Source organism: Leptonychotes weddellii, chromosome 9, assembly GCF_054177405.1.
Source record: "Leptonychotes weddellii isolate Sample4059 chromosome 9, ASM5417740v2, whole genome shotgun sequence".
In the NCBI taxonomy this organism is placed as follows: domain Eukaryota; kingdom Metazoa; phylum Chordata; class Mammalia; order Carnivora; family Phocidae; genus Leptonychotes; species Leptonychotes weddellii.
In genome coordinates, this window is record NC_138377.1 from 118,731,862 (window position 1) to 118,738,582 (window position 6,721).

At 45.6% G+C, this 6,721-nt stretch overlaps 1 long non-coding RNA gene across 1 annotated transcript; it reads right to left on the reverse strand.

Moving 5' to 3' along the window:
* Positions 1-43: 43 nt before the first annotated feature.
* Positions 44-5,359, reverse strand: LOC145723309 (uncharacterized). The gene is made up of 3 exons (XR_014148240.1): positions 4,673-5,359; positions 2,744-2,878; positions 44-1,001 (listed from the first exon to the last, which is right to left on the reverse strand). It is a non-coding gene; the product is annotated as an uncharacterized LOC145723309 (long non-coding RNA).
* Between the last annotated feature and the right edge of the window lie 1,362 nt (positions 5,360-6,721).

The window sequence follows — 6,721 nt, forward strand, 5'->3', positions numbered from 1 at the left end:
ATGGACATCTTGGCTCTTTCCACAGTTTGGCTATTGTGGACATTGTTAGCAACATTTCTTAATGTTGCTTTTTATCTGTAAAATACAGAATATAATAGTACCAGCACACCTGGGTGGCTCAGTCAGTTGAGTGTCTGACTCTTGGTTTTGACTCAGGTCATGATCTCAGGGTCCCGGGATCAAGCCCTGCGTTGGGGGTCTGAGCCCAATGGGGAGTTGACTTTAGGATTCTTTCTGTCTCTCTGTCCCTCTGCCCCTCCTCCGCTCAGGTGTGCGCACGCGCACTCTCTCTCTCTAAAATAAATAAATAAATCTTTTTTTAAAAAAAAGGATATAACAGTACCTCTGTCCTAAGGTTGATGTGATAATAAATTAGATAGTGCAAGTAAATAGGCTAGCATGATGTATCTCTAAGAGGAAGAGGAAGTTTCTTGGGCTCTCTATCAGTTTATACTGGACTCTGTCCCTTCTCTTGTTCTTGTTTTTGCTTTTCACGTTTCTTCTGGATCACATGGTTGTCATCCATCTCTCTCTTTTTTTAATGTAAATTCAATTAGCCAACCTAGAGTATATAATTAGTTTCAGATGCAGTATTCAATGACTCATCAGTTGTGTATAACACCCAGTGCTCATCATATCACGTGCCCTCCTTCATGCCAATTGTCGTCCATCTCTTACTGTGTTTCCAGACCACCTGTTCCTCCTAATTTTATTTCCTACTTCCTGTGAGTTGCCAAAATAAAATGAAGCTTTTTAGAGTTGTGTAAAGCAAGAGAGAATAGGTCCTGAATTGGAGGTTTGCTCTGCCCTAAAATCCTTCCTGAGGGAGTTTGTGACAGTTATGTCCGGCATCCGGAAACCTATATCATTACCCAGTGGCAGTGTCTTGGGTGGCTGTGATTTGTAGGAGTCCAACTTCTGATGCGTGGTGAAGGACCATGGTTCCATGTCATTTACCCCAAACATTGCTCACATGATCGGTTTTGTCCAAGGATCAGGACCTGGAATAAATGCATACCCAAGAAACATAGAATTCTTTCCAAATGTTGTAGGTTAAAGAAAGTGCATGATTTTATCTATGAAGTATTTTTCAAAAATGAAAAAGAAAGTACCTGAATCTGGTTAAGTCTCTTGACCTAACTTTTTTCTTTAGAGGGGAGGGGACACTATCATAGATGGAAGAAAATACCAAAAAAGCTGGATCAACTCAATGCAGTGTGCATGTCGTGTGAAATCTAATTTGAAGAATGTAACAAAAAGAACAACATTTTGAGACAATCATGGAACATTAAACATGAAAGAGGTATTCTATGATATGAAGGAATGAATGTGACTTTGTTGTGATGATGATATTATGGTTATATATTTTTTTAAATTGTTGTCTCTTGGAGATACATACAGGTGTATTCACTGGTGAATGATACGGTGTTTGGAATTTCTTCTAGAGTATCCCAGCCAAAAAGAAACTCTCTCTCTCTCTTTCTCTGTCTCCCCCCAACCTCCGTGTACATGCGTGTGTGTGTGTGTGTGTGTAAGGGGAATCAATAAACAAAAATAGAATATCGATAAGCACTGAATCTGGAAAACAGTACCTTAAGAGTTTATTATACTATTCTCATTTCCTTTTGTAGGTTTGAAAATTTTCCAAACACGTCTTAAAGTTTATAGGCTGGTATATGCTTGGAATATCATTTTAGCTGACACATGAAAGCACCATGCTCTGTGGGATGGAAGGCTAACTGAAAACTTGATCAATCCAGCCAACCATCAGCACTCATTGAGCACCTACTATGCACCCAGCCAGGCAGCTCTGAGAGGTCTAGCTCATTAGCAACCATTCCTAATGTAGCCTTTGACACTTGAGTACATTTCTCTTCATCTAATCAATTCTACAAAATCATGGTCACAATGGGATTCCCATTTGGGGATTAGCACAATTTGAGAGACAAATCAATCTGTCATTTTTGACCCTGTATCAAATCTCAAGTGTTTTTAATTAATATATAGAAATGTACAAATGGGGCATCAATTATTATTAACCAAGTTAATGGAAATTTATACAATGAAATAGCTCACCTATCTCAATCTTCTTTGGCCTCAGTTCCTTTGGTCTTTCAAATTGTTAAGCACTGCTAAGGCTTTTTCTGGAATCCCTCATTACTTCCAAAGAGTCTGGGTTCTTTAATACTTTGAGTCTAACAAAAACAGCATGTACCTGGGAATCAGGAGATAGGAACTCATGCCCCACACTCCACCAGCGATGAAATGTGTGACTTGAAAGAGTAACTTTTCTGCTCTGAGTCTGTCTCCCCATATAGGAAGTAAGGCTAATTGTATCTTCACACATTTTATAGAGAATATACAAAATTATACCTGCCCCTATATTATAGGGATTATGCAAAGAAATGTACAAGACAAGTGGTGGAAAATGTTTAATAACTTGAGAGGCAGAAACTGACACCTCAAGACACCTGTGACCTGGGTTCAAGACTTGCTACTCTTCTTGGAGCAAAAGTATATCCTGACAGAAATCCTCTCCTGGGCTTTCATGTTCAATTGGGTGCTAGAGCCCATTCACTCTCGAACCTCTAAAAACATAGTGAGGTGTGGACACAGTGACAAGATATCCTCGAGGCACCTGGAGTGATGCATAGATGACCTTAGCCCCCACTAACCCCAGAGGTGGCTAAACAATATTTCCCAGCTGTCTTCTTTAGCTCATCCTCCAGGGACAGTGGCTCACCACAGCTCTGTAACTCAGTGAGGAGACCGCCTTGCTCAGCAGGACATGTCAGAATCCTCGCGGGTGTCTTTTCCTAAGCTCCTCTTGAGAGCACTTCTCCAGGATTTCCTTTGCTCTGGAACACTAACATAGCTCCTGCAAAAGATCGAAGGAACAAAATCCACCCCTCCCATCCCTCACCAAGCAGTGCCTTCCAGCAACAGGCACAAAGATTCACACCATGACCATTCTCCATGGACAAGGAAACCCAGTGATCCAGATAAAAGTGAAGGGAGAAAGAAACGACTGTCTTATCTAATGGGATCATTAAAACCTTGGAAGTGGCACCTAGGAGAACTGAAGCGTTGTAAAGTATGAATAGAACGTTGTATGAAGATGAATGGCACCTGTCCCACAGCCTTGAGCGAATACAGTCACCAGGAGCCACCGCTAATAAGGTCCCTGGAAAATTCAGCCTTCCGAGCCAAGCCCTAACAGTACATATGTAGGTAGGTGGTCTCAGACCTGCCAGAGGACAGGTCTAGAATTAGTGTCAGGGCCTCAGAGCCCACCTCTGTTAGTCTGCTCTGGTCTGCCCACCCACAGGCCACCCTCTGCGCCTATAACCCCTGGCCCTATACAGCCTTCCGGCTTCATCATCCCCCTTCCCAGGCATGCCTGAGGGAGCCAGGCCACTGTGATCCGAGAACACTCCTTTTACTCCCATAACTCTGAATTTCCTTATAATAAACAGGAGCAAATTTCTACCCGCTTGGCCTGCCCCTTCCCATTCTCATTCTGAATCCAACTTAGAATATCACAAAACTGGAGGGGTCTCTAAGAGACCAAATAATCCATTCGTGTCCCGGGGTTCTGTGAAGCTCAGATCCCGAGCCAAGATATCGCCACCCCCACCTCAAATGTTAATAATTCCACTTGCATTCTGGTTCCTCCAAATGTTTCTGTGTAGATTCCCTCCCTGGATTTTGGGTACACACTGAGCAGGGTTGAAAATACTTTGGTGACAGCCGCATGGCAGGCATTTGGAGAACTCCAGGTTCAACGCAGCAACAGGGAGCGATGGATGGACCCTGCAGACAGAGCCCATCTGATGAGCAGGAATGAGATGCCAACAATCATATGGCACACCCTGGCCTCCTGGGGGGGTGGGGGAGAGGGACACAACCAAACTGTCAGAGAACAAGATCAGAGAGGGAGGCAACCTTCTGCTTGGACAAGCTTGGGGTCAACTTCTGCCCAGACACCCAAATACACACCACATGGAGGAAGTCCACAGTGAGATTTTGATCCTTAAGCAGGTGGCTAATGGGAGGCTTACTGGATACAGAGTGAACACGGGGCACAGACCAGGGCTGCAGAATGCAGGTGCAGAGCCTCCCCTCACCTGCAGCCCCGACACCTGACCACTCACCTTGCCAACCTCACTTCGGGATGGAAGCGATGGCTGGTAGAGTCCATGACAAAGGAGCTCTGTGGTTGCTCCTGCCGTGGCCTCTTCCTGCTCCCCCCATGCTCCAGGAGGGGCAAGAGGGTGCTGTCTTCTTCCCTGCTCCCCCCACGCTCCAGGAGGGGCAAGAGGGTGCTGTCTTCCTGCGTCAGTCTCAAAAGAGACCCTCCCCGTACAAATGGCAGAATTTTTATCATGGCAAGGATAATAAATGGAACTTTCTCCCCTGACGTGTGTTCTTGAGGTGATGCTCCAAAGACAAAAGCTCATGGGGAAAGATGCCCCCAGCCTGTGTACCACTATTATCAGAAGGCTGGGGATAGTGAAGGAAAGCACCCACCGTCATTCCCTCCCACGGCCATGGGGAGTGATGGACAGCAAACAAACACACAGACTTCACTCCAAAGTCCCTTCCCCCTCCGGGCCTCTCCGAGCTCAACATCTCCACTCCTGAGCGCCCAGACGGCCATTCCCAAACTCACCATGCGTCGGAAGGAAGCAGACATCACCTGGCTGGGAGCGAGAGAGCCCTGGGCGCCTGAGCCGTACAGGCAGCGGATCTGAGTGGTCACCAAATCCCAGACCTCAGGAGTCCCTGGGTGTCCCCAAAGTGTCTGCATCGTGGCCAGCATAAGGGTATCGCCTGCGAAGGGCGATTTCACCAAGTTCTGATTAGCTCTAGGACAAATTCCATAACATCTAATCAGTGTTAATGCTGTATTGTTCCAAAAATGTTGTTGGCAAGCATTTTGTGTGGTTGCCCTGGAGAAAACAGAAGAAACCGAAGCAGGGTCCACAGCTGAGGGAGTTCATTCCCCTTGGGCTGGCCAGGAGAAAGGAGACAGGATTAGGTAAAAAGCCAAATATAAATCATGTAACAATTCCATGAGGTCATTGGGAGGTCAGTGTGGACCAGATTAGAAAAAGCTACCTAAAGAAAAGAAGGCTTTTTTTTTTAAATACAATTACCCAACATATAGTAGTACATCATTAGTTTCAGAGGTAGAGTTCAGTGATTCATCAGTTGCATATAACACCCAGTGTTCATCACATCACGTGCCCTCCTTCTGCCCATCACCCAGTTACCCCATCCCCCACCCACAAGAAGAGAAGGCTTGAGCTGGACCTTATGCAGAGCAAACATCTATTTGGTTATTACTGTGTGCCAGGGCATACAATGAATTCCCCACCAGGCTTCGAGGAAGGTCCTCTCATCTCCATTCTACAAATGAGTAAAAGACACTTAGAAACATCATGGTTGGGGCGCCTAGATGGCTGTCAGTTAAGCATCTGCCTTTGGCTCAGGTCATGATCCCAGCGTCCTGGGATTGAGCCCCACATCAGGCTCCCCGCTCAGCAGGAGTCTGCTTCTCTCTCTCCCTCTGCGTGCTCTCTCTCTTTCTCTCAAATAAATAAATAAAATCTTAAAAAAAAGAAAAAGGAAGAAGAAAGAAAGAAAAGAAAGAAAAAGAAAAAGAAAGAAAAAGAAAGAAAGAAAGAAAGAAAGAAAGAAAGAAAGAAAGAAAGAAAGAGAAAGAAAGGGAAAGAAATACCGTTGTCAAGGTTCAGGTAGGCCACCCTGAAATTATGCGTCAGCTGGTCTGATTCCAAAGCCAGTTTTTCCAACCCCAGCATATTACTCAGCCTCCCGCTGTGCCACCAGCCTCCATGGGGCACAGAAAGAGGCAGGCCAAAGGGGACAGAGGCTGAGCTAACTCAAAAGTTAAAGGTAGAAGCAGGGACAGACGCACAAACAGGTGCTATCCCATCCTCTTTTTTTTTTTTAAGATTTTATTTTATTTATTTGCGAGAGAGAGAATGAGAGACAGAGAGCATGAGAGGGAGGAGAGTCAGAGGGAGAAGGAAGGCAGTCGTTTAACCAACTGAGCCACCCAGGCGCCCTCCCATCCTCTTTCTAAAGCAGGTTTCCTTCCTACCTGCAGTGGCTTTCCATTTTTTGCCCTGTGCTATCTGCATTTCCAAAATTTCTCCCATGAACACATAAATGTGTGTCATAGATAGCAATCAGTATTGTATTAGAATTGTGGGTGGGGCATAGCTGGGGAGTTTGAGGCAGAGGAAGCAGAGTTCCTCACGCTCTGCTAACGGCTGCTAATGGCGTCATTTCCTGTTACCGAGGAGGAAACGGAGACATCAAACTAGTTAGCTTCAGGAACCCAGAGGGGGTAAGAAACCAGGTATGTGCCTGGTGCGTGATCTCCCTTCCTGTGTTCTGCTCAAGTTTTCCAGCACAGCAGGCACTGGGATGCCAGGGACAGTTGAGAAAGATGGGTTGAGTGGCAGATGGAGCCACTGGCTTAATTCTTTTGCTATTGTTTTAATGATATGCTGGTGAGAACCCCACTCAGACACCGTTGTCTCTGGATAGGCAACCCCACTTGTTTCTGTGGGGATCCTTAATTCCCTGGGCACACTCTGACCTCCTGACCACTAGGGGCCAGATGCTCAGGCACTTTCCAAACCTGGACACCACCTTGACCTCAATCAATTTCTGATTTCCCCCCTTTTGA